We start from the raw sequence: 26,659 nt of genomic DNA on the forward strand, positions 1-26,659 counted from the left end.
GAGTTTGTCACATGCTTATGTAACTTAACTTTTTATTTAAAGTATCTTGCATTTGTGACGGATACTTTCTGGGTTTTGCAACACATGTTAATGATAAAGGTTAAATTATTTTTTAGACGCATGTAGTGTGAATAGTTTTCCCCACATGGGAATAATGATTATAAAAAGATGACATACCATGTGGGTTGTGTCTTTTACAATTTAAAAACTACAAACTGCCTTGTTACATTTCTCCCAAAAAGACACAAACTGGTTAGTAGCTGAATTTCTAGCCAATATATTCAAAGCTGAGAAGATTAAAAGTATTCACATAATAATAAGAGGGATGAGGCCCACAGACAAAATCAAAAGGGTCTGTAAATTTAGGGGGAAAATGACACCCTTGCTTCCATTAACCTCTAACAAATTCAGTTTATCCTTCAGTTAAGGATGTAGGCAACAAGCTCACCTAGTCAAGAAGTTCAAATGAATCCTAAGCACAAGGAACATGAGAAAAACACCACCTACGTGTATTGTCATCAAATTGCTCAAACCAGTGGTACAGATCCAATCTTAAATTTGGCCAGGGGGAAAAAGGCATGTGTGCCAATTTGAAACTGTTGTGTACCCCAGGAAATCCAATTCAGGGAGTCCTGTTTACAGACTAATCAATACTGGTGGTATTCTTTGACTCTAGGGAGCTGGGAGACATTCTAATGACCCCAACTCAGAGCATTTACCTTAATTAGCCTTTTTCTAGTTTTCAACTCATGAATAAGCTAATACGTTGTTAATTCTATTTCAGAAAACTTTTTCCAAGTTGTTTTTATTTACAATGCCAACTTTAAAGAGGTCACTACACTGAAGGTAACTGAACAGTAAACTAGGCAGAAATTGCTTTACAAAAAGAGGGAAAGCCCAAAATGCCACTGTGTGTATAGAGAGAACCCATAGTTCAGTTTTATTCAGAGCAGAGAAAAACAGCTTTTGATCATACTAGAAGAAATCCAGCCATAGGTTTGGAATCTGTACTCAAACTGCACACGCAATGGGGACGATATTCTGCTAATACAGTTGGTTTGCTGCTGCATTCGTCTACCGCTTGTCTAACGTTAACACTTACAGACAAAGCTGCACACCTGCTGTCTGGAACAACCCTTACAGTGTTAGTGCCGGGCACAACGCTTCACCTGCGTACCTGGGCTCCTCCTCTTCAGTAAAGTCATTTTAATATTGAAGGTCTCGCAAATCCCTTCGGGAATTTCCCCCTTGATCCTAGTGGCAATAGTCTTGCATGTAACGTCAAGCAAACCCTTGCTGTCTAATTAGTTTGCAGCCAGAATAAGTCCAAAAAGTGTTCCCTGGTCAACTTTTGGGAATTCTCGGTCCCAAACAGAGCTATCCTCTGCTCGCTTTGTCCTCCTCCCCCTCAGGAGGAGAGGGAGGGTCATCTTTGCGGTGGGCGCACCACTGAATGACCGTTTCTTAATATTGCTACGTTAACATTTGGTCGAGGAACTGGTCTTCATCTCCTTCACCATCCGTTCCCAACTCGTCCAGCATGGTCTTTACAGTCACAGATTGTTTGGCCACGTCCACCTCAGCTTCAGGTCTCTGTCCATCAGAACGCTGCAACGTGGTTGAAGCCACGGTATTGGGTCTCCAGGAGGCGGTGCGGGGGTGGGGGGAGGCAGAGACTGACGAGAGCCAGAGAGCCAGCGTCGTCAGAACAGTACAAGGAAAAGGCGGAGACCAAGGCCACAGCCTGGCTGTCTGCTCTTTACGGGACTCTGGCTGGGCGCGCCCCAACCCCGGCAGGTTTCAGAAGGCCATTTGGCAAAGACTTAATGCCTTCCATCTGCCTCAGGCCTCACTAAAACTAGAGAAAAAGACCCGCCCCAAAACTTCTTCCTGTGAAGGAAAGACGTTTGCTCATGTTTATTGTTGCCGTGTCCTGCAACCTTAATAAATACAGCCCCTTTGACCAGGCGTGGGAAAGTAAAGGTCATGTTATCTCCCACGCTGCCTCTGAACAAAGGTTACCCACAAAAGCCAGATGTCTGTTTCTGTTTTCTTTCCAACTCATTGAAAGGCCACTTTCCGGATGGCTCATCTGGCCCCTCTCCATACTCTTGTCACCTTGCTCCTGTTCCCTGAAGGAACGAAAATCCCCTCAGGTATTTCATTCATTCATTCATTCACCCATTCAGCAAATGCTTGTTGAAGGTATGTAATGAGACCTGACATTATGTGAGTGAAACCCATCTCAGCTCATAATCGCCGACATGTTCTCTTCTTGAAAAATTCTTATTGATAACATATTATCGTGGATTGAATTATGTGTCCCAGTTTAGACACGGTCCTGGTCTGCATTCTGGTAGGCGTGGCCCCACTGTAGATAAAACCTCCTCAAGACGTTGCTTCAGTTAAGGTGTGGCCCAAGTGCATCAGTTTGGACTTTAATGCGGATTACTGGAGTCCTTTACAAATAAGTGAAAGTCAGGTGGAGAGAAAAGTCACGGGAAGCAGCCAGAGGCCAGAAATCATTGGAACCCAGAGGAGAAAGGAGAAGACATCACAATGTGCATTATCATTTGATAGAAAAGCCAAGGAACCCCAAAGATTGCCAGCCAGCCAGAGGACACCAACCCAGGAGGAAGCAAGTTGTCTAGCCTCTGAAATCATGAGCCAATAAATCCTATTGTTAAGCTAGCCCATAATATGGTATTTGTTTTAGCAGCTAGGAAACTAAAGCACATCTATACAAAACAAAATTTCCCATTTTAACTGTGATCTTATGTGTAATTCAGAGATATTCCCTACATCCACAATATTGAGTTACTATTACCACCATCCATTACCATTATCACTTCAAAAAGAAACTCTGTACCCATCAAGCAAAGGTTCTCCATTCTCACTTCTCACCCTTCGCCCTCTGATAACCTGTAATCCACTCTGTGTCTCTATGTATTTGCTTATCTAAAGTATTTTATACCAGTGAAATCATATAGTTTTTGTCCTTTTGGGTCTGGTTTATTTAATGATAATGTCTTCAAAGTTCATCCATGTCACACACATCAGTACTCCAGCCCTGTTTATGGCTGAATAATATTCCATTGTGAATAATAATATTCATCTGTTGATGGACACTTGGACTACTTTCACCTTTTGGCAATCATGAATAATGCCACTCTGAATATCAATGTGCAAATATCTGTTTGAGTTCTTCCTTTCAATTATTTTGGAGATATGCCTAGAAGTGGAATCACCCGGTCATGTGGTAATTCTGTACTTAACTTTCTGAGGAACCATCAAACTGTCTTTCACAGTAGCTGCACCATTTTATATCCTCACTAACAATGAATGAAGGTTCCTTTTTCTCCACATCTTCACCAACACTGATTTTACACTTTTAAATAGTAACCATTCTAGTGTACATGAAATAGTGTCTCATTGTGGTTTTTGATTTCCCTAATGGCTAATGATGTTGAGTATCTTTTCATGTGCCTTTTAGCAGTTTGTATATCTTATTTGAATGAATGTCTATTCGAGTCTTTTGCCAATTTTTAAATTGAGTTGTTTGTCTTTTTATTGTTGAGTTGTAGGTTTTCTTTGTATATTCTGGATATTAAACCCTTATTGGATATGTGGTTTCCAAATATTTTTCCAATTCTATAGGTGGCCTTTTCATTTTCATTATGAAGTCCTCTGATGTGCAAAGATTTTTAATTTTGATGAAGTCCCTTTTCTCTATTTATTCTTTTGTGGCTCATGCTTTTGGTGCAAAGTCTAAGAAATCATTGCCGAACACCAGGTCCTAAAGATGCTTCTCTATGTTTTCTTCTAGGAGTTTTAGAGTCTGGGTTATTATTTTTAGGTATTTGATCTACTTTTAGCTGATTTTTGTATATGGTGTGAGGTAGGGGTCAATCTTCATTCTTTGGCATAAGGACATCCAGTTTTTCTAGCATATGTTGAAGAGATTATTTTCTCAATTGAGTGGACTTGGCATTCTTATTAAAAATCAATTGGCCATACTGAGCCCCCAGTCTTGGGGTTTGTTCACATGAAACTTAGCCCCACAAAGGATAGGTCAAGCCTACTTAAAATTAGGCCTAAGAGTCACCCCCAAGAGAACCTCTTTTGTTGCTCAGATGTGGCCTCTCTCTCCAGCCAACACAACAAGCAAACTCACCACCCTCCCCCTGTCTACGTTGGGCATGACTCCCAGGGGTTTGGACCTTCCTGGCAATGTGGGACAGAAATCCTAGAATGAGCTGAGACTCAGCATTAAGGGATTGAGAAAAACCCTAGAATGAGCTGAGACTTAGCATCAAGGGATTGAGAAAATCTTCTTGACCAAAAGGGGGAAGAGTGAAATGAGACAAAGTGTTAATGGCTGAGAGTTTCCAAACAGAGTCTAGAAGTTATCCTGGAGGTTATTCTTACGCATTAGGTAGATATCACCTTGTTATCCAAGAGGTAATGGGGAGGCTGGAGGGAACTGCCTGAAAATGTAGAGCTGGGTTCCAGTAGCTGTGTTTCTTGATGATGATTGTATGATGATATAGCTTTCACAATGTGACTGTGTGATTGTGAAAACCTTGTGTCTGATGTTCCTTTTATCTACCTTATCAACAGATGAGTAGAACATATGGAAGAAAAGTAAATAACAGGGGGAACAAATGTTAAAATAAATTTAGTTTGAAATGCTAGTGATCAATGAAAGGGAGGGGTAAGGGGTATGGTATGTATAATTTTTTTTCTGTTTTCATTTTATTTTTCTGTTGTCTTTTTATTTCTTTTTCTGAATTGATGCAAATGTTCTAAGAAATGATCATGATGATGAATATGCAACTATATGATGATATTGTGAATTACTGATTATATATGTAGAATGGAATGATCATATATTAAGAATGTTTGTATTTCTTTCCTGTAACTTTTTAAAAAAATTTAAAAATTAATAAAAAAATTAAAAATTAAAAAAAAATCAATTGGCCATAGATGTGGGAGGGGGTTATTTCTGAACTTTCCATTCTATTACATTGTTCTTTATGTCTGTCCTTATGCCAATACCATGCTACTTTGATTACTGTAGCTTTATAATAAGTTTTAAAGTCAAGAAATGTAAGTCCTCCAACTTTGTTCTTTTTCAAGTTGGTTTTGACTATTCTGGATCTCTTACACTTCCATAAATTTTAAAAATCTTTTTATTGACAAAACATAACAACATATAAACACTAACATTCTTAACATATGAACATTCCATACTTGGTGTACAATCAGTGACTCACAATATCATCATATAGTTGTATATTCATCACCATGATCATTTCTTGGAACATTTGCATCACTCCAGAAAAAAAAAATAAGAAAAAACCCATACATACCATACCCCTTAACCCTCCCTCTCATTGACCACCAGTATTTCCATCTACCTAATATATTTTAACCTTTGTTCCCCCTATGTTTTTTTGTTCTATACCTCTTACCACTCCCTTACTTCCATAAAATTATTTATTTATTTATTTATTATTTTTTTTGCATGGGTAGGCTCTGGAAATCAAACCCAGGTCTCCGGCACAGCAGACAAGAACTCTGCCACTGAGCCACTGTTGCCCACCCTACTTTCATAAGATTTTGATGATTGATTTCCCTGTTAATGCAAAAAAGGCTATTGGAATTTTTTATTGTATAATATAACAAATATACAAAGCAAAGAAAGAAGAAAACAATAATTTTCAAAGCACTCTTCAACAAGTAGTTACAGAACAGATCCCAGAGTTTGTCATGGGTTACCATTCCATCATCTCAGATTTTTCCCTCTAGCTGCTCCAGAATATTGGAGGCTAGAAGGAATTTTTTTTTTAAATCATCACAATTGACTTTGTGTGTGTGTGTGAAAAATAACACATATACAAAAAAAACCACATTATATGTGATGATATTGTGAATTACTGATTATATATGTATAACGGAATAATCAAAAGTTGGAATGTTTGCATTTGGTGTTTTTTGGTATTTTAAAAAAACTTTAAAAATTGATTAAAAAACATTAAATTTTAAAACATATCACAAGAATTAGTTGTGATACAACAACTAATGTGGGTTACAATTCCACAATTTTAGGTTTTTACTACTAGCTGTTACAAGATACTGGAGAGTAAAAGAAATATCAGTAGAATGATTCAGTAATCATACTCATTTGTTAAACCCTACCTTCTCTGTATAACTTCACCATCACCTTTGATCTTTCTCCCACTCTTTAGGAGTATTTGGGCTATGCCTAATCTAACTTTCTCATGTTGGAAGGGGTTGTCGATAATATGGAATAGGGGGATGGAACTAGTTGATGTTCTGGGGAGGCTGGCCCCTCTATGTTTCAGGACTTATCTGGTCCAGGGAGCTATCTGGAGGTTGTAAGTTTCTGGAAAGTTACCCTAGTGCATGGAACCTTTGTAGAATCTCATATAATGCCCTGAGTGTTCTTTAGGATCAGCAGGAATAGTTTTGGTTCAGGGTTGGAAAGTTATGGTCGGTAGCAATGTCTAACTGAAGCTTGCATAAGAGAGACCTGCAGGGTGGGCCATGGTGGATCAGCAGGCAGAATTCTTGCCTGCCATGCTGGAGACCTGGGTTCAATTCCTGATGCCTGCCCGCAAAAAAAAAGAGTGACCTCCAGAGTAGCCTCTCGACTATTGGAATTCTCTCAGCCGCTGATACCCTATTTGTTACACTTCTTTCCCCCCTTTTTGTTAGGATGGCATTGTTGATCCTATGGTGCCAGGACCAGACTCATCCCGGGAAGTCATCGCTCATGCCACCAGGGAAACTTTCACCCCTGGATATCATGTCCCATGTAGCGGGGGAGGGCAATGATTTCACTTGCAGAGTTTGGCTTAGAGAGAGTGGAGGCCACATCTGAGCAACAAAAGAAGTCCTCCAGAAGTAACTCTTAGGCATACCTATAGGTAGGCTAAGGTTCACAAGAGCAAGCCTCAAGATCAAGGGCTTGGCCTATTGATTTGGGTGCCCCTAATGAAAAGGCTACTGGAATTTTGATTGGGATTGTGTTGAACCTGTAAATTGTTTTGAGTAGAACTGATATCTTAACAATATTCAGTCTTCCATCCCACGACATAGAATCTTCTTCCATTGATTTGGGTCTTTTTTTTCTAGCAACATTTTATAGTTTTCTTTGTATAAGTCCTTTACATCCTTGGATAAATTTATTTCTAGATATTTGATTCTTTTAGTTACTATTGTAAATGGGATTGTTTTCTAGATTTCCTCTTCAGATTGTTCATTACTAGAATATAGAAACACTATTGATTTAAATTTGTGAATCTTACACTCCACCACTTTGCTAAATTTGTTTATTAGTTCCAGTGACTTGGCTGTGGATGTTTAAGGATTTTCTGTATAAAGGATTGTTGCAGTTTGCTAATGCTGCTGGAAGACAATATATCAGAAATGGATTGGCTTTTGCAAAGGGGATTTATTAGGTTACAGATTTGCCATTCTAAGTCCATGCAAACCTCCAAATTAAGGCATCACCAAGAGGATACCTTCACTCAAGAAAGACTGATTACATCTTGAGTTTCTCTATCACATGGGAAAGTACATGGCAATGTCTCCTGGCCCTTTGCTAGTGGGTTTCATAATTTTCAGTGTCTGGTTCCAGTGGCCTCCTCTCTGAGCTTCTTCTGTCTACAAGCATCTGAACTCTCTGCTCTCTATATTGGCTGTTTTGAGGACTCTAGCAAACTAATTAAGACCCACCTTGAATGGGCAGGGTTACATCTCCATCTAACCAAAACATTCCACCCACAATTGGGTGGGTCACATCTTTATGGAAACAACCTGATCAAAAGATCCCACCCAAACAATAGGTCTTCCCCCACAAAATCAGATTATGATTAAAAGAGTTTGGCTTTTCTGGGGTACATAATATTTTCAAACCAGTACAAGGATCATGTCATCTTCAAAGAGAGAAAGTTTTAGATCCTCCTTTCCAATTTGGATGTCACTTTTTTTTTGCTTGCCAAAGTACTCTGCCTAGAACTTCCAGTACAAAGTTGAATAACAATAGTGACAGTGGACAGCCTTGTCTTGTTTCTGATCTAAGAGGGAAAGCTTTTAGTCTTTCACTAGTGAGGTTTGCTGTGAGGTTTTCATATATGCCCTTTATCATGTTGAGGAAGTTCCCTTCTCTTAGTTTTCCAAGTGTTTTTTTTATCCAGAAAGGATGCTGGATCTTGTCAAATGCCTTTTTTGCATCAATTGTGATGATCATGTATTTTTTCCCCTTAATTCTATAATGTCTGGTATTACATTAATTGATTTTCTTATGTTGAGCCATGATTACATAGCTGGGATAAATCCCACTTGATCACAGCGTAAAATTCTTTTAACATGCTTTTGGATTTGGTTTCCTTGTATTTTGCCAAGGATATTTGTATCTATATTCATAAGGCGTATAGGGCTGTAGATTTCTTTTCTTGTGATGTCTTTGTTTGATTTTGGCATTAGGTTAATCCTGGCCTCATAGAATGAGTGGAGGAAGTGTTCCCATCTCTTGTATTATTTGGAAGAGTCTGTGAAGGATAGGCATTAGTTGTTCTTAAATATTTGGTAGCATTCACCAGTGAAGACATCTTGTACTTGGCCTTTCCACGTGGGAAGTTTGATTGCTTAATCATCTCACTCACAGGTCTATTCAGATGTTCATTTTCTTCTTAAGTCAATTTCTAGGAATTTAACTATTTCATATGATCTAATTTCTTGGCATATAATTGTTCACCATATTCCATTATACTTTTCCCCCCTCTAAGTACAGAATAATGCCTGTTTTCATTCCCAAAAAGGAATTTTAGTCTTCTCTCTTTTTCTCTGGGTCAGTCTAGCTACAGATTTGTCAATTTTGTTGATCTTTTCAAAGAACAAATTTTTGGTTTTCTTGATTTTCTCAATTTCTATTTTATTTATTTCCACTTTAATCCTTATTATTTAGTCTATTCTACTTGCTTTGAGTTTAGTTTTCTTTTCTTTTTCCAGTTTCTTAAGGTGGTGTTTAAACTATTGATTTCAGCTAGTTTTATTTTAAGTGTAGGTTATTACAGCTGTAAATCTCACTCTGACGACTGCTTTTGCCCATCCCAAAGGTTTCGTAAACTGTGTTTTGTTTCAAAAATGATGTTTATGAAGAAATTTTGATGACATGGAGTAATGCTCATGAAATGAGACATGAAAAATCAAAATAAATAACTGTACATACATTGTAATATCAATTAGGTAAAACTATAAAAATTAATGCAGAGAAAATAGTTGGAAGGAAATAAACCAAATTGTTAATGAATACTGTCCAGGGATTGAGATTATAGGTAATTTAAATTTTCTTTGTTTTTTTTTCCCCTCAAAACTGTCTACTATGCCAAACAGAGTTGAGAGGTTATCCTGGAGGTTATTCTTATGCATTAAGTAGATATCACATTGTTGTTCAAGATATAGCGGAGAGGCTGGAGGGAACTGCCTGAAAATGTAGAGCTGTGTTCCAGCAGCCATGTTTCTTGATGATGATTGAACAATGATATAGCTTACACAATGAGACTCTGTGAATGTGAAAACCTTGTGTCTGATGCTCCTTTTAGCTACTATATCAACAGAAGAGTAGAACATATGGAATAAAAATAAATAATAGGGGGAACAAATACTAAAATAAATTTAGTTTGAAATGCTAGTGGTAAATGAAAGCGAGGGGTAAAGGGTATGGTATGTATAATCTTTTTATTCCTCTGTTATCGTTTTATTTCTTTTTATGTTGTCTTTTTATTTCTTTTTCTAAATCGATGCAAATGTTCTAAGAAATGATGAATATGCAACTATGTGATGATATTAAGAATTACTGATTGTATATGTAGAATGGAATGATATCTTAATGTTTTGTTTGTTAATTTTTTTAATTAATAAAAAAGTTAAAAAAAACTGTCTACTATGAGCATGTATTACTTTATTTGATATTTTTTCACTTTTTATGTATTGTTTTTATGATCATAAAAATCCCCAATGTTACTATTTTAAAATTCAGAGAGATGATATGAATGATCCATGGTGTGAGATTCTGGATGGGAAGTTAATGGTAAGCTTCCAAAAATTCAAATCTGTATAAACAAAGTAATCTTCAAAGGGTGAAAAAGAAAAAAAGAACCCTAAAGAAACTAGAATTTTACACAGGATGTTAGCCAGTGAGTTCAGTTGATAACATTTGCAAATGATAGCCTTATCATCAAGGCAAAGTAGAAATAGAAGGTCACACATATCTGGAAAAATAGAGCCAACATGGATAAAGCAAAATGAACTACAAAAATGCAGGACCAAAGAAGAACTTTTGAAGTGATATTTAGAGCTAAACTTAAATAAAGGTCAAAGTCCAAAATTTTAAATCAATGACAGTTGCTACTATAGAAATGAACTGTTCTCATTCTGTTCTCTCTGTGAAGGAGAATGCCTTTTGAGCACAAAAAAAGAGTTAAAACACACACTAATAAGGGGGAAGTGAAACTAGTAGGTTGTTTTAATTTTTAAAGGAAGGAAAATGACAAGTATTGGGCACGTAAAAAGCTGTTGCCACCTTTGGAAACAACCTAGCACTTCCTTAAAAGGCTTAAGAGAGTTACGACTCAGAATTTCCATTCTGATGTGTATGCCCAAGAGAAACGAAAATATATATCCACACAAAAACTTGTATACAAATGTAGCATGACTCATCACCAAAAAGTGGAAACACCCCAAATTTCCATCAACTGATAGATGGATAAATAGGATGTTGTATATCTATAGAATGGAATATTATTTGGCAATAAAAAGAAATGAAGAAAAGAAATATATATAATAACATGGATGAACTTTTAAAACATCATGCTAAGTGAAAGGAGGCAGACACAAAGGCCTCATATTACAAGATTCCATTTATATGAAATATCCAGAATAGGCAAATCCATCATGACAGAAAGTGGATTGGTGTTTGCCTAAGACAGAGGGTGGGCAAGGCTGGGAGGAAATGCGGAAACTATTGCTAGGTATAATGTATCTCGTTGGGGTGGTAAAAATATTCTAAAATTGACTGTGGGAATGGTTACACAACTCTATGAATATACTAGAAAACACAGAGTGAATTACATGTGAATTACATCTCAATCAAGCTGTTGTTAAAAATTTATATTTATTGGAATGGCAGGAAACTGCTGCAGTTCAGGAAATCAAGATGTATAGGATTCGCCAAGGACTTCAGCTTCCTGAAGCGCTTAAGTAGAAGATGTGATGGTCTGAAGCTGCTGTGTGCCCCAGAAAAGATCTGTTCTTTTTTAAATTTTAATGTAATTTTACTGATATATATTATGTATTCCCATACCATGTAATCATCCAAAGTGCACAGTCAGTGGTTTGCAGTGTCATCATGTAGCTGCGCGTTCATCATCACAATCAACTTTTTTCTTTTTTGTGAAAACTAACATATATACAAAAAAGCGATAAATTTCAAAGCACACCACAACAATTAGTTGTAGAACAGATTTCACAGTTTTTGGCATGGGTTACAATTCCACAATTTTAGATTTTTTTGCTACTAGCTGCTCCAAGACACTGGAGACTAAAAGAAATATCAACATAATGATTCAGCACTCATACTCATTTGTTAAACCCTACCTTCTCTGTATAACTCCACTATCTCCTTGGATCGTTTCCTTCTCTTTAGGGGCATTTGGGCTATGTCCATTCTAGCTTTTTCGTGTTGAAAGGGGCGTCGATAATATGGGATACAGGGATGGAACTAGTTGATATTCTGGAGGGGCTGGCCTCTCTGCATTTCAAGATATATCTGGTCTAGGAACCTGTCTGGAGGTTGTAGGTTTCAGGAAAGTAATCTGAGTGCATGGAACCTTTGTAGAATCCGATATAAAGCTGTAGGTTATCATATAACGGCCTAGGTAGATCTGTTCTTTTCATCCATTCCGGTAGGTAGACCTATCGAGGGTAGGACCTTTGGATTAGGTTATTCCAGTTGAAATGTGACCCACCTCATTCAGGATGGGTCTTAATCCTCTTATTAGAGTCCTTTATAAGAGAATAAGACACAAAAAGCCCCAGAGAAGTTTAGAGAGAAGGAAACAGCAGCTAAGAGAGACAGAAGCCAAAAGAGAGAGGACACAATGAAAGCAGAGAGAAAGCCATGGATGTGAGAAGCTGAAGCAGTGAAATCTGGGAGAGAAGAACCGACACTGAAATTTGCATTGCCATGTGACAGAGAAGTCCAAATATTGTCTGATGATGCCTTGATTTGGACATTCTCACACTTCAGAACTGTAAAATTGTAAGTTAATAAATCCCTATTGTAAAAGCCAATCCATTTCTGGCATATTGCATTTTGTCAGCTTTACCAAACCAAAGCAGAAGATTTGCAGAAGGACACCTAAAAGATGTAGCAAAAACTTCACTTCCATAGCCTGCTGACATCTACGCACCTGCCCGCCATGCTGGAGCAATGGTGCATATGCTCTTCTACCCTCCAAATCTCACAGACGTGCTGCTCGCTGGCCCCGTGCTAGCAAAGTCTTCTAGGAAATGTACTTCCCAGATGTCCAACTCCTACAGAAAGAGGAGGACACAGAATAGAATGGGTGAGACACTGAGAAGCCACCCAGACAATTCAGCACAGGTAGTGAAATCACCTCCTTTTAAAGATTAAGAGAAATAAATCAGTGGTGTGGAAGTGACTTACTAGTGGTAAAAAGATTCAACTTAGATTCTCTGCCTTTCACCCTAGGACTTACATTAGGAAAAAAATCAACCACGGATGTGAATTTTAGAAGGCAAGACAAACTGACTATCAAATTATGGCTCTGACATACACCAAAAAACAAATACACCCTCAACTGTTTGTATAGTAAAGATCCTGGTGCTGTAGGAGGTGTCAGGGCTATGCAAACATTAAAGTTCAGATCAAACAGATTTCTGAAATTGCAAATTTAAAAGCTCATTCCACAGGTTTGTGGTGTAAAAAAATACGATATACCATGAGCAAAAAGTCTGATTTTTGTTAGGATGCATTTACTGAGAGCCAGGGCACCAATTACCTATCCATTCAATCTTTAATTTGTTCATTCATTCAGCAAATGTTCCCTGACCACCCCTTAAGGAGCTTATCGTAAGTGATGGAGACAGAAAGATATACAATTAAATAGATATGTATAAGGTAGAAATAGCTAAATGTAAAAACTCTGGAAGAGGCACTGGTAAAGAATCATGAGAGTGTTCTAGTTTGCAAGCTGCCAGGATGCAATACACCAGAAATGGAATGGCTTTTTAAAAGGGGGGAATTTAATAAGTTGCCAGTTTATGCTTCTAAGGCTGTGAAAATGTCCAAATTAAAGCAAAGCTATAGAAATGTCCAATCTAAGGCATCCAGGGAAAGATTCCTTGGTTCAAGAAGGCCAATGACTTTCAGGGTTTCTCTCTCAACTGGAAAGACACTTGGTGAAGTCTGCTAGCTTTCTCTCCAGGCTTCTTATTTCATGAAGCTCCCCTGGGAGGGTTTTCCTTCATCTCCAAAAGTCTCTGGCTGCACAGGCTCTAAAATTTTCTCTAAAGTGGTTCCCTCTTAAAGGACTCCAGTAAGCAGCCCCACTTTGAATGGGTGGAAACACATCTCCATGGAAACAATAAAAAATCTCCCACTCAGCAATATTGAATGAGGATTAAAGGATATGGCTTTTCTGGGGTCCACCACAGATTCAAACCAGCACAGAGAGCGTCCACAAAGAATAATGACTGACCCTTACAGGCACTTAATAGGTTCCAGGCATCTTCTAAGTGCTTTACATGTATTAATTTACTTAAGCCTCATAAAAGCCCTATGGGGTAAGTATTCCCCCCAAATTTATATTAGAAAACAGACACCAAATGGTTTAGTAAGTTGCCAAAGTTTACAAAGCTAATAAATAAATAAACTCAGGCTGTCTGACACTGCATCCAGACAGAGTTGTTTAGAGGACCAGGCAAGTGACATGATAACTTCTAAGTAGAGGAATCATGGAAGGGTTCCCGGAAGAGATGGCATTTGAATGAAGCTCTAAAGGTGGAGAGCATTCCAGGCTGGAAGAACAGACACAAAGATGCAAAAATAAATGTATTGGGGTGAGCACCTGATATGTCAAGAGGAGAACATATCCAGGGGGACCTTGAGCTTTCTGAGAGGTTGTTTGCATTTTTTCTGAAGGCATTGAGAAGTCAAATAATTTTTCTGAGCAGGGAAGGATTCTGTCCTCTCTGGAGTCCTTCAATCAACACATATTTATTTAGCACAGACTATTGGGTATGTGGAAGGAAGTTTCCGCTAGCAAAGAAGTATGACCCAATTGAAGACACAAGAAATAACATTTTAAAAAATTGTAGATGAGTTAGAAACTATGATACAAGACATGTTCCAAAGTGGCACATGATTAACCGTTTAACAAACCGTACAGTTTTGCAAATTTAAGGGCATATTAGTTATTTCTTAGGCGTGAGTCAAGGATTGGCAAGAGAAAAGTGGGAGAGTGTCTGAAAGCCTGTTAGGGGTGCTTGTGAAGGGAGGCCTTAGATAATGGTCCTATTCGCCTCTGGACTACCATATACAGACTAGGATGGTTAAGCTGGGGCTGCCCGAGTACCCTCTCCTTCATCCCCATCGTGCCCCAGGGAGAGGAGAACCCTGAGCTGAGTCCTCAGAGAGGAAGAAGCTGGCTATGCTAGGAGCCTGAGTTTCCAGTCTAGGCTGCCCCACGTCGACTTTGTCACCCCACAATTCACAGTGAGAAAATTCCAAGGCCTCCCTCCACAATGGCATCCCAAAGGTGTGGGTATTGTCAGAAAAGGGCGTTCGAGATTTGGAAATGGGCGTAAAGAGACCACTGGGTTCCCTTTCACTGGAATGCTGGTCATTGCCTAGTGAACTGCAGGGGATTTTTTTATTCTAGAAGATTGTGCACTTTTACTGACTTCCTATTAGTCAGCCTATTTTACAGCTCTGTAGGGGTTGAAGTTACCTTGTAGGAAATTGATAGCAACACAAATGATTCTTGTTCATAGCAATACAAGTTAATTTTGTCTGGTAAAGATATCATTGATTTCATTGTCGAAAAAATAACCCCCCCCTTTTTTTTTTGGCAGGGGCGGCACATGGGCTGGGAATCAAACCCAGGTCTCCCAAGTGGCAGGTGAGCATTCTACCACTGAACTACTCAAGCACTCTCCAAATGTTATATATTTTTTGCACTGTAGAATATTAACAAGTTTTGCATCTCTTAGTAAAACTATTTCATCATTCCTGATTGCCTATACATTTCTCTGTTCTTCAAATTCTCCTTTGAAACAGTCTTAATATCTCACTGGTGCCCTTGTAAATTAATGAATTGAATGAAATCTTTGACAAATGTTCATTCTATATTTGCATGAAAATCATGTTTCGACATTTTTTAATGATTATACTTTACCGATGCTAAATTCCTGCAGGTTTTCTAGCATCTAAGTTAACCAGAAGAAAGCAAATCCCACAATATCTATAAATGGATCAAAAAGTAGTTTCCAAAAGCTCCAACTGTGGTTTGAGAATTCTTGATGAAGTTTTAAATGGATGCTTTCTGAGAAATTAGAAAAGGGCAAAAAAAAAAAAAAAAACCCATTCTGGATTGTCAATTAATATGCTAGGTATTATATACATTATCTCATGTAATCCTCAGGAAACACTTTGAAATAGGTATCATTGTCCTAATTTTGCAGGTGAATAAGCAGGAAATATTTGAATAAGAATGGTTAACACCCATCTGCCAATCAAGTCATATAAGAGGAAAATGACAGTAATGGTTCATGAACCACTGTGGTTTAAAAGGCACACTGTAAATAAGGGTGTGACATTCAATAAAGATGTGAGTGAAAGGATAACCAGCAAGATTAAAGTCATAAGCAGGAAAAACATGCACCAGTACCTGGGTGGGTGCTTTTTATTACATGGGCACAGCGTGAAGACCTCTTTAGCTATCCTGTTTCTTTAGACCTCAGTTAACCACAGACCTTCCACATGTCCGCCCTCCACCGTCTGCCTCCCTTCCTGAGCAAGAGAGAGGGAATTTAGAGTCCACTTCAGGGTTTGCTTTCCTACCTAAGAACTTAGGATTCTCAAAGGGACGTTACTTCCCTGCCAGAAGGCAACTCCCTGACCAAAAGCTGATGGAAATGAAGTAGGCTCTCAGAAACAGAACGAGGGTAGCTCCCTTCACTCTATCCTTCATGCTTCCTTTTCCAACTACGAGATCTGATGCCAATATGGCATAATGCTCAACTTTATAAGTCGGGGTTTTTTGTTATGTTTTCGTTTTTGCCTCTATTATTTGAAATATTTCACATAAACAATTTTTTTAATGAAAACTTAAGAAAAAAGCCTGGAGGAAGAGATGTTTAAATTATTTAGTTTGAGTGTGACCCTTTCTACAACAGCAGAGAGATGAGGAGGAGAAGGGAAGGCAGGGACAGTGCCAGGCTTCTTACCAAGCCCGTGGGATCTTGCTTGGCTCCTGTTTCTCCCAGATCATGGCTCCTCCCATCTGGCCTCCCCAGACAACATTCCTTTTTTCTTCTTCTTGTTCGATCCCTCTTTCTCTCGGACACCATGTGTTGAGCAGTTCAGGACAGCTCTTGGAGATCCTATAAATACATGATGTGGTTCGTCCCCCAGGCTCTGCAGACCTGCCCCCCTCCTCCGGTTCCGAGTCTTCACCTCAGCTCTTGAGTGGCCCTGCGCCAGTGTATCTTCCATTCCTCTTCTCTGTGTTTCCGTGTTTTCTTTTCTATTCTCATGAACATATTCCCCATGGCTCCACCACACCCCCACCCCATGGCCCAGACCAGTGCCTTACAGGTTCTGCAACTTAAACATTTGCTGTTAGTAAACCAGAAATGCAGGATTCCTGCCCGGTTTGGCCTGACTGTGACATGTCACTCTCCTCTGAAAGCTGTCCCTTAATGGGGTAGACTGAATAACCCTCCTGCCTTGTTGCCCACATTGCATTCCGGCACGTCTGCCCAAGTTGTGGGAAGGACTTTGGCCCTCACATTCCAGCAGCACTTGCAGACATTCTAGGAAAGCATCCTTCCACCCCCCCCCCTCTGGCTGCCTGTTTCTGGAATGGTGAGGGGGGTGCTTTCTGCAGGCTGCAGTCAGAACCGTTGATGTTTAAAATGGGCATTATTACTGCCTGATAAAAAGGAGCATCTGTATGGGCCTCCAGGTCTCTATAGAGAGCACAAGCGATCAGGATCTGTGTGCTGGGGGGGGGGGGGGCCCTGAAATAGCAGGAGGGAGCAGTGCCTGCCCACACCACATACTTCTCGGTCCTCTGTTTTCCCCGCTTCCCATTGTTGGGTGCCTCAGGAGCCAATTCCTCTCCCCAGGGGTCACCCAACAACTCTTGAGGACAAATAGTTTTTCTTCCATCTCACCCAACCGCAGCTGTCCTTATCCATAAGGCTCTAAGGCAAGTTTTGATGGATACTCCTCTGAAACTTTGGTGCCTCTTTCTGCACCTGACCGTATAACCAGAGGCTGGTTTGGTAAGTCCCACTCTTTATGAAACTCCTTGTTCTTCTGAACTGACTGGCTTCCAGGGATCATGCTTCCTTTCTGAAACCCTCACTTGTTCCCACTGACCTTCCTGGGGTCCTCCTCATGAGCCTTTCAACATTTCTTTTTTTAGTTATGGACTCTGAGAGGGAAGGGGGAATGAAAGTAAATGCTGCCACCTTTCTCTCTTGTGAAGGCAGATGGTGACGCTGTGTTGAAGGGCCAAAGATGGCATGGACGGGGTCTGCTCCTGGGAAGGATGAATGCAGGCCAAGAGGAAATAAGGACAGCAGCCGTGGGCATGTGGTAGAGGAGAAGATGAGTCAGGAAAAGGCGGCAGAGCCAGGGGAGGGTCAACGTGGCATATGTTGCAGAGGTTGACGAAGGTCCCTGCTGAATTTAGGGTAGCAGTTTTCAGGAGGGTACTAGGGTCTGAGGACAGACTGGAAAAATTAAGAAATGAGTGGGTGGTTGCCAAATGGAAACCCACTCTCACAATATTAGTGTTATGAAAGGAAGGAAAGAGATTGAATGAAATGCAAAAGGTGGTATGGAGAGAGAGAACTGTTTTGGGTTTGTTTTTGTTTTGGCCATAGGGGAGCATCTTTGTAGTCAGAAGAAATGGCCTGTGAAGAAAGGAAGAGACTGAAAATGCAAAAGACAAAAGAGATCATTGACAAACTCAAATCTCAGTGAAGGAGGGAACTTAGAAAATCATACTGAAGTTGGTGGAACCATTTTATTAGTTTTTAAAGGAGCATGTGATACCTTCTGGTATAAATGTCTGATAAAGCTGGATTGGAACTCTTGTCTTACTCTCAAGTAGCATCTCCTAAACTCCAACCCTGAAATCTAAATCTTGGGATTTTATCGGTACATGGGCCTGGCACCCAAAGTAATGTTTTAGGAAGGATGTATGCATGTGAGGAAAAGAAAAGAGGGTAAAAGTAGGTGGGTTGCCCGGTCACTTCAGGGCCTGAGTCAATTCACTCATGCAGCTGCATGGAAAGAGGAAGAGAAGGGAGAGAGAGAAAGCACGCGCGTGCGCGCGCGCGCGCGCACACACACACACACACACACACACACACACACCTACATGCTCAAAACCCACAGAGCAGGTTTGAGTCAATTCTCTTTTCAGTCATCTGTAAGGAAATACTAGATAAGAAAGCAAGAACAAGATGTTCAAGTCTTAAAATAGAACCCCCCATCCCTTTGCCCTTCTCTCTCTCTGACTGGATGGAGGCAAATAAAGAGCAGAAGCAAGTCATCCACCTAAGGCCTGGATTTAGTACACCCTGGACCAGTTCCTCGGCAAACACATGCCAGAGCCTCCCCAGAGTGTGGCAGGTCATCTGTCCTGTCAGCCCGAGAGGTCTGGGCTCACTTTCTCAGCGTGGATGCCCAAGAGGTCTAGAACTGCACCAGGCTGTTCAAACAAGCATAAATATTCTCCTCAATGAGTGAGTAACTCAGGGTGTTTATTTTAATGTCTATTAGAAAAAAATATATAACTAGCAGGTTAATCCCATCCATAGCCCCAAAGACACTAAATATTCCTCAAATGAATGCCTAACTAAATGTATTTATCTTTCTGTGCATTGGGAAATGTATAATTAGCATGTTAAAGCCATGATTCCACAAATATTATTGGTTAGGATTTCATTGATTTGATTTAAAGTTGATTTCAAGAAGTGTAAGTAAAATAGTAGCACAAGTAGCATTTACTTCATCCAAGGAACTCTGGTGGTCATTGAGACTAAGGTGCACCATCTACTCCACTGCCCATCACCCACCAGAGCCCATGTCACCCTTCTGCTGGGTGCGGGGAGAGGAAGGAAGCTTGCTGTGCACTCTGTATAGGTTATCTTCCTCAACCAGGTAAAGCTCTTTGAAGAATTATCTCTTCGAGTGTTATCTACCTTAACAAAGTTAAGCAGTGTGTCCAAGATCAATCAACTGTAAATGGCAAAGCCAGAATTCAAACATAGCTCTGGCTGGTTTCAAAGCCTTGCTTTTTTTACCATCTGCCAGTCAAGGAGAAGAGCATGAGTCAGTGTATGGAAAGCAGTTCGGCTTGGGGGAGAAAAGATGAGGGACTTTCCTTGGGAGGTTCTTTGCCTCAGTAAAATGAATGGAGAGTCCATCTGCTGAGCCAATCTGGGGAATTTGATAAGAAATCACCCTGCTTGAGGCTTTAATCCTGAGCTGATAGAAAATTAAAAGCACTGGAAAAGGGAGACACTTAGAGAGTAAATGTGCAACCATCTGTGGCCCTTTATGTTGGGGACTCATACTTCATCCACTCTGGGATACTTTTACACTTATCCCCATATTTGAGGGAAGTCTCAAGTGTTCACAGTTTTCCCCTCCTGCAGGGATATGGCCTGCAGGTAACCAACCATTCTAGTTAACCTGGGGATGTGCTGAAACTGGGGTAATCCTGGGACAGCCAGGTAAGCTGGTTACCCTCATCAGAAACTCCTGTAGCATCTGGAAGCTTGTTAGAATGCAGATGCCCCACCGCAGACCTCCTGATTCGGGATCTGCACTTGAACAAAGTCACATGCACACTCAGGTCTGAGAAGCACTACTCTAGATCAGATACTGGTGTAGGGGGTGAATGGTGACCCTCCCCCCCAAAGATAGGCCCATGTCAAATGTCTGGAACCTGAGACTGTTACCTCATTTGGAAAAAGGCTCTTTGCAGATGTAATTAAGGATCTCAAGATAAGGTGCTCATCCTCGATTATCTGGGTGGGCCCTAAATCCAATGACAAGTGTCCTTAGAAGAAACACACAGGCAGAGGAGGAAAAGGAGGTGTGAAGATAGAGAAGAGCTTGCAGGGATGTGGCCACAAGCCAAGTAAGTCACGGAATGCCAGGAACCAACAGATGCTGGAGGAGGCAAGGAAGGGTCCTCCCCTAGAGCCTGTTGATTTAAGCCACCCAGTTTGTGGTAAGTTGTTGTGGTAGCCCTGGGAAACTCATATGACTAAGAAATGACAGGAGGCTTCCTCTGCCTCACTTCTCTACTGCAGTTAATCCACATATCTACACCTACACACAGAATCTTCTTGTCCCACTCCCTGCTTCTACTATTCAGGTGCTTTGAGTCCAGACCCCCAGATCTTACCCTCTAGTCTCCTCATGCATCTAGTCCAGGTCCTCCTGTACCAAAGCAGCTCAATTCTGCTTCCCTGCTGCTAGCTGGCACATCCTGCCTGCCCAGCATACCAGTCCTGCACGCCTCACCCCTCACAGACACCTGTCCAAGGGTGTGGTCCTGATTCTCTTTCAGGCTTAGGAGGCCTGAAACCTCATGCTCGGACCTGGGCCCACCAGGTCTCTGCTGAGAGCCTCAGTGTACTAAACCCCACTGTTACTTATCTCTCAAGTCAGCAAGCATTTATTGTGCATCTACAATGAATCAGCACTCTTCTACATGCTGGAGAGGACAACCTCAAAGTCCCTGCTCTCCAGAAGTCAACAGATCAGTAATGCGATCTTCTCACTTCTCTAAAAACATGGCCTGTGGCCACTGATTTCCAGCAATCTGCTCAGCACCTGCTCCTCCTCTATCTTGCAAGATGCAGGGATGCCGCTTGTGGAGAATATTAGGACCAAAATCTAGCTGTACAGCTTCTCTTTCAGAAGTGCACACTGTTATCTGTTGGTCTTTGCTGTGGAAGAGCATTCATATGACAAATGAAATAAGGCATGGGCTGATTTTGACACATGGAGCTGTTAACAAAGCATTATTTCATTAAAGCCATAACCTAATGCCAAGTGGTGTTTGTATAAGAAAAGATAAGGAACAATGATGTTATATATTTTGATCTAGAGTAGTAAACGTTTATATAATCATTCCCACAGTCACTAGAAAATATGAGGGTAAGCTTAATGTCAATTCTGCATTTTTTTAAAAAATTCACACTATAAAATCCACTTCAGTAATCAAGATATTTAATCGGTATAGGTTTGTGTTTATCAATTTATCACACTGAATAGATTCTCTTCCTATCTGATGTTCTTTTTTTTAATCTGATGTTCTTTAAAAAAAAAATCCTCTTTCATGTCTTTGATACAGTTCTTCTCACTTTAAATAGTCCCTAAATATGCCTAAACATATTTAATAGATCAGCTAATCTATTCTAGACATGAAATCATGAAGATGAAGACAGACCTGACCTTCAGCACTAAACTTCTGCCTCTCTCAGGTTTCTTTAGTTTCCTCATGATTATCTTACCGCTGGCTCATTTCAATTTTTTTTTTTGAACATTTAGGTTTTTCCGTTAAATAATTTTATTGAGATATCTTCATGCACCACACAGTTCATCCAAAGTTACAATCAATGGCTCACACTATCATCACATAGTTGTGTATGGCTCATTTCAATTTAACTTATACTTTATTGAGTGTCTACTATGTGTCTGGCTCTATATAAGATTTTGGAAATACAAAGATAAGTAAAATAGCCCTGGCTATTTTAGTATTATAGTACATACTAAATACTAAATTTATAGTAAATACTAAATACTAGTAGCCATAAATTACTATTTATAGTAGTTTATGGGTTATTAGAAATACCAGTCTATTAAAGCCGTGCAGTAAGGGTGGTTCTCAAAGAGGGGACCCCTGTGAGAGGTGTCCCTGAGGCCCTTTCAGGGCTGTGTGAAGCACAAACTATATTCATAATAATACAAAGATGACATTTGCCTTTTTCATTATAATTCCCCCCCAAGAGATTTGAGAAAATGTAAAACAATTCTATTCTCATTAATTTCTTTAGTTTTGGAAAATACAGTTATTTTAAATAAAATAAATAAATTATGTAATCTGTCATTGATTATTGTTATTTTAATCTAAATTATTTTAAAATAAATATTTTTAAAATGTCAGCTTTAATTTACAACATGATGAGTATTAAAAGATATAACCCATCTAAACAAACAAAAGGCCTTTGAGGTCTTCAGTACTTTCTAAAAGTGTAAAGAGGTTCTGAATGCCTAAATGTTGAGAACTTTACTGTAGAGGACTCAATAAGAGATTCTAAATCTGAGTTGAGAGATCAGCAAAGACTTCCCAGAAAGTCTTAAGCTGAGAGTTGAAAGATGCAGAGGAGTTAGTTAAACAAAAGTTTATTTGTGGGGATGAGGAAAGGATTCCAGACCAAAAGGACAGCAGGTACCAAGGCCCAGAGATAAGGCTCTGCATGACCCACTGAAGGATGAAAGGAGTTTGATGTTACTAGAAGACGGAATGTAAGAGAGAGGTGGCCAGGGATGAAGCGGGAGAGGGATGCAGGGACCCAACAGTGTGCTGGATTCTACCCTAAAGGCAACAGGAAGCCACTAGTTTTGAGCAGGGAAGTGACAGGCCAGGATTTGTATTTTTGGAAACTCATCCTGGCTAAAGAGTGGAGAGCATTTTGGAGTGGAGCAGCTTGGGCACTAGGACAATGGTAGGGGCTGTTGCAGTAATTTAGGCACAAGAAGATGGGGGCCTGGATTAGGGTAGTGGCTATAGGTTAGGGGGAAAGCAACAGTCCTGGAGATAGAACTGATAGGACTTGATAATGTGAAGAGAGAAAGAGCAGGAAAGCCACCTCTGTATTCAGGAGGACAGAATGATGGTCTCAGGGAAAGGGGGCAGAGAAGAAGTTGGCTGGGGAGAGGAAGAAAGATAAGACATCCAGTTTTTTACTCATTAGGTTAAGGGTGGAGAGTCTTTTGGATGTCCAAGTGGAGCTATCCAGTCAATAGTTGGATATAAGGTCTGAAGCTCTGGAAAGAGAGCTGGGGTGGAAGAATCTCTTATGCCTCTGAAAACAGCATTTAATGAACAGACAGAAGAAGCAAAACCTCCAAAGGAGATGGAGAAGAAGGTAGGGGGAATGTCAGAAGAGTAGGGTGTCACAAAAGCCAAGGAAGGGGGTACTTGAGTAAGGAGAAATTGATTAATAGTATCATGTGATCAGGTAAGACAAGGACTGAATCATTCATTGGTAACAAGGAATTAATTCATCACCTTTGTGGAGAGCAGCTTCAACGAAGTGGTGAAGAATAAAAGGGAGGTGAGGAAGTGAGAGAGGGAGAGAGAGGAGAAAGGCTGAGGGTTTGGGGGCAGGGCAGGGGGAACTCTTCCAAGAAGTTTATCTGTGAAGGGAGGGAGAATAGGGTTTTAGCTGGAGGGGGTGTTTAAAATAGAAGAAAATATGGAAATAGTAGTGGAAAGGACCCAGTAGAGGCTGAAGATATATGTGGAGATGGAATAAGTGAAAGTGCAAAGCTCTAAGGAGGAGGGAAGTGTTGGGAACCAGAGTTATTTCCTTGAGGATGGGTAGCTCTTCTATTATCATGTGGGGAAGGAGGAACAGAAGGGACAGAGATGCTGGTAAGAGGATTGGTGTTGTGGAGGGAAGCTGAGGGAGTTCTTGCTTTCCATTACAATAACAAGTGGTATAATGGTTTGTTCATGGGAGTACTTTAAAAAATAAGACAGACCCAGATGATAGTCCTAAACTTAAAGCTGCCAGAACTAATGAAGGAAAACCATTTCTTTTTTGAACATAATCATCAGAATTAACTCCTTTTTCTTTTTAAGCTTTTCCCATCCAGGTCTTTAAAATATATATCTAACACAAAAACACAAATGACAAAGGAAAAATTAGAAAAATTGGGCTCCATCAAAATTTAAAACTTTTGTGCTTCAAAGGAAACTGAAAAGACAACTCATAGAATGGAAGAAAATATTTTTAAATGATATATCTTATCCAGAGTGTATAAAGAACTATGACTCAATAATACAAGCTAAATAACCTAATTAAGAACGGGCAAAGGACATTTCTGCTTCTGAACAGACATTTCTCCAAAGGAAAAGAAATGGTCAATAAAAACATGAAGAGATCCTCAGCATCACTAGTCATGAGGGAAATGCAAATCAAAACTACGAGATACCACTTTACACACATTGGGAAGGCTATAATAAAAACAAACAAACAAACAAACAAAAGCAAATGTTGATGAGGATGTGGAGAAATTGGGACTCTCATCACTGGTGGTAAGAAATGTAAAATGGTGTAGCCAATTTGGAAAACAGTTTAGTAGTTCCCCAAAAAGTTTAACAGAAAGTTACTATTTGACTCAACAATCCCACTCTTAGGTATATACCCAAGAAGAATGAAAACATATGTCCACACAAAAAATCCTACATAAATGTTCATATCAGTATTATTCATAATAGTCAAAAAGTGGAACCAACCTGAATGCTCATCAACTGATGAATATAGAAACAAAATGTAGTACATATACACCATGGGATATTCAGCCATGAAGTACTGATACGTGCTATGACATGGATGAACCTTGAAAACATTATGCTGAGTGAAAGAAGCCAGTCACGAAACACCACATATTGTAGTATCCTATTTAGGTGAATTTAGGTAAATCCATGGAGTCAGAAAGGAGATTAGCGGTTGCCAGGGGCTGGGAGGAGGTGGGTATGATGCTTCTTTTGGGGGTGATGAAATGTTCTTCCTTTTGCTGCTTGTGTAAGTATTAAACTCTTCGATTCAACAGGTAAAGCTAGATTACGTTCAGACAAGTCTTGTCCTCGTCCTTGCCTTGTCTTGTGTGTGTGCTTGTCATCCCTGTGTTAGAGACTGAGAGACAAGTGTGGGGCAGGCGCACTGCCTGGGCAATCCCCACATGTTTGTTTGGCCACCTGATCCCCAAGTCCTTGGTCTAAAATTCAGTGTTAAGAAAATTCCCCAAGTTTTAGCTTTCAAATATGGCATTACCTTTTCTAGAAGAAGCTGGCACTGCAAATGATTTTTGAGATGACTTTGTGAATAATATTTTATCTACAAATCCAACCAGTCTGTAAATATTGCTAATATAGCAATGTCTAGAAGTTAAAAAGCTATGGGTTTAAAGAGAAGTTTTCACTTCTCCAAAGGTTTCTTTTTTCTTACTCGCAAGAAATAGAGGCCTTCTCTCTCTCAGCCGACACAACAAGCAAACTCACTGCCCTCCCCCTCTATGTGGGACTTGACTGCCGGGGATGTGGACCTCCCTGGCAATGTGGAACAGAAATCCTAGAATGAGCTGAGACTCAGCATCAGGGGACTGAGAAAACCTTCTTGACCAAAAGGGGGAAGAGTGAAATGAGACAAAATAAAGTGTCAATGGCTGAGAGATTCCAAACAGTTGAGAGATTATCCTGGAGGTTATTCTTATGCATTAAATAGATATCATCTTTTTAGTTAAGGCATGACAGAGAAGCTGGAGGGAACTGCCTGAAAATGTAGAGCTGTGTTCCAGTAGTCATGTTTCTTGAAGATAATTGTATAATGATATAGCTTTCGCAATGTGACTCTGTGATTGTGAAAACCTTGTGTCTGATGCTTCTTGTATCTACCTATGGACAGATGAGTAAAACATAAGAATTAAAAATAAATAAATACAATAGGGGGAACAAATGTTAAAATAAATTTAGTAGATTGAAATGCTAGTGATCAATGAAGGGAGGGGTGAGGGATATGGTATGTATGAATTTTTTTCTGTTTTCTTTTTCTGAATTGATGCAAATGTTCTAAGAAATGATCACGACGATGAATATGCAACTATGTGTTGAAAAAGAATGCTCATATTGTATGTCGATTGGTTTTATTAATAAGAATTTAAAAATTAAAAAAAAAAGAAAGAGCGGCCACTCAGGGTGGACCACGTAACATGACCAAAAAATTAGGCTTGCCCAGAAGGCCAAGGCTTGTTACAACTTCTTCTGTCTTTCTGTAGCCTTAAACAACCAGGGCTTTGCATGGTTAAAAACTGGATTTTCTGCTTTATCACAGGCTAAATGTATTACTCCAATTCCAATCAATGCCCAAATCTAACAAAATCATCCTGAAAGAAATTTATTATAAGCATACCCAAAATGTATTCACTTTTTAAAAAATTTTATTATTTATTGGCTCTGAAAATGGACAAAAAAAGTATAAATAAGCAGAAAAAGAAATCAGC

The 26,659-nt window shown here is 39.6% G+C and overlaps 1 protein-coding gene, 1 long non-coding RNA gene and 1 pseudogene across 3 annotated transcripts in view; 1 reads left to right on the plus strand and 2 right to left on the minus strand.

Annotated features, from left to right (window-relative positions):
• Positions 1-567: 567 nt before the first annotated feature.
• On the minus strand, positions 568-1,800 carry LOC143656279 (S-phase kinase-associated protein 1 pseudogene; annotated as a pseudogene).
• A 10,504-nt stretch (positions 1,801-12,304) lies between these two features.
• On the minus strand, positions 12,305-16,857 carry LOC143673346 (uncharacterized). Its single transcript, XR_013170331.1, has 4 exons — positions 16,790-16,857; positions 16,561-16,716; positions 14,181-14,312; positions 12,305-12,624 (listed from the first exon to the last, which is right to left on the minus strand). It is a non-coding gene; the product is annotated as an uncharacterized LOC143673346 (long non-coding RNA).
• Positions 16,858-18,980: 2,123 nt separating this feature from the next.
• GNE (glucosamine (UDP-N-acetyl)-2-epimerase/N-acetylmannosamine kinase) overlaps positions 18,981-26,659 on the plus strand; it is a 76,540-nt gene continuing 68,861 nt past the window's right edge. Inside the window, exon 1 of one of the 2 annotated variants that reach the window (XM_077147717.1) lies at positions 18,981-19,095. The gene's annotated coding sequence lies outside the window, so the exon portion shown is untranslated. The remainder of the gene's footprint in view (positions 19,096-26,659) is intronic. The other variant, XM_077147718.1, reaches the window with a different exon arrangement.

The sequence above is a fragment of the Tamandua tetradactyla genome, chromosome 2 (assembly GCF_023851605.1).
Source record: "Tamandua tetradactyla isolate mTamTet1 chromosome 2, mTamTet1.pri, whole genome shotgun sequence".
Taxonomy (NCBI): Eukaryota; Metazoa; Chordata; class Mammalia; order Pilosa; family Myrmecophagidae; genus Tamandua; species Tamandua tetradactyla.